This window comes from Sinocyclocheilus grahami, unplaced genomic scaffold (assembly GCF_001515645.1).
Source record: "Sinocyclocheilus grahami isolate Dianchi unplaced genomic scaffold, SAMN03320097.WGS_v1.1 scaffold80.1, whole genome shotgun sequence".
Classification (NCBI taxonomy): Eukaryota; Metazoa; Chordata; class Actinopteri; order Cypriniformes; family Cyprinidae; genus Sinocyclocheilus; species Sinocyclocheilus grahami.
In genome coordinates this window covers 1,849,862-1,851,301 of record NW_015505259.1, presented here as the reverse complement: position 1 = coordinate 1,851,301, position 1,440 = coordinate 1,849,862, and the positions used below count along the sequence as shown (strand labels likewise).

Here is a 1,440-nt window from a genome sequence, read left to right as displayed (position 1 = left end):
AGGTGCAGTCATTTGTGTAGAGAGAGAAGAGCAGTGGGGAGAGGACGCAGCCCTGAGGAGCTCCGGTGCTGATGGTGCGAGTGTTTGATGTGAGTTTTCCCATCCTCACCTAGCTGCTGCCTGTCTGTCAGGAAGCTGGTGATCCACTGACAGATGGCGGTGGATACAGAGAGCTGTGTGTTTATTCTGAAGGGTGTCCGGGATGATGGTGTTGAAAGCGGAGCTGAAGTCCACAAACAAGATCCTTGCATAAGTCCCTGATTTGTCCAGATGTTGGAGGATGTAGTGCAATCCCATATTGACTGCATCATCCACAGACCTGTTTGCTCGGTAAGGAAACTGCAGGGGGTCCAGTAATGTCCTTCAAGTAGGCCAACACCAGTCTCTCATATTACTTCATGACCACAGATGTTAAAGCAACAGGTCTGTAGTTAATAAGTCCTGTGTTTTTTTTTTTTGGTACAGGGATGATGGTGGCACATTTGAAGCAGGAGGGGACTTCACACAGCTCCAGGGATCTGTCGAAGATCAATGCGAAGATGCATGATAGCTGGACAGCACAGGCTTTGAGGCAGGCTGGAGAGACATCGAGGCTGGCACTGTCCATGACTGGATTCGAGAGCACCAGGCCCGACTTCAGGTGGCATTTGAAGGGGCTAGAGAGAGACTGAGTAGTGCTGCCTCTCATCGCAAGGACTATCACGATCAGAGGGTGAAGGAAGATCCGTTATATGAAGGCCAGCGTGTGTATCTGCGAAATTTTGGAATAAAAGGCCATCATAAAATTCAAGATCATTGGCACTCTGATGCGTATCAGGTGCTTAAGGCACCAAAAGACAGAGGTGTTGTGTATACAGTGGCACCTGTGAATGACCTTGGGAAGATTTGACATGTACATCGGTCCATGTTGAAGGCCCAAATGCAGCCAGAGTCTCGGGATATCTCTCAGGGTAGCTTGCCACCAACAGCCGAGCTGTGCCAAGAAGACTTTAGTCAAGAAGATTTTAATGATGACCTGTTCTTATCTACCAGCATGGATGGTGCTGGTGCTTCTGCCCCGGTGAGACCTGTCGCCTCTGGTAATCTTCCAGTATCCACAGAGATTCCAGTGCTGTCCACAGTTAACCCAGAGGTTCAGGGATCAAGACCATCGACCTCTTCTACTGCTCTGCCTTACCATCCTGTTCATATGATGTGACTCGAACCCCATTGCAACGGACGTCACGTTTGACAGCAGGGCAACATTCTAATTTGCACCATCTTCCCCAGGCAGTGCGGCGGGTTGTTAATGAGACTGTTGTCTCTCCTAGGCCGGAGTCTCGGGCAGTTTGTTTTGTTTAGGCCCTGGAGCTAGTCTTATGCTGTTTCAGTAGGAAACCTTAAGTCACTCTTGTTGAGGTCAGCTTATATGAGGTTGGGGCGACGATAAGAAGGTGGGGG

General features: G+C 49.6%; 1 long non-coding RNA gene across 1 annotated transcript in view; it reads left to right on the top strand.

Moving 5' to 3' along the window:
* The first annotated feature begins 482 nt into the window (after positions 1–482).
* The window catches only part of LOC107586356 (uncharacterized), an 8,400-nt gene continuing 7,442 nt past the window's right edge, over positions 483–1,440 (top strand). Inside the window, exon 1 of the long non-coding RNA XR_001609350.1 lies at positions 483–1,060. This is a non-coding gene — a long non-coding RNA (uncharacterized lncRNA). The remainder of the gene's footprint in view (positions 1,061–1,440) is intronic.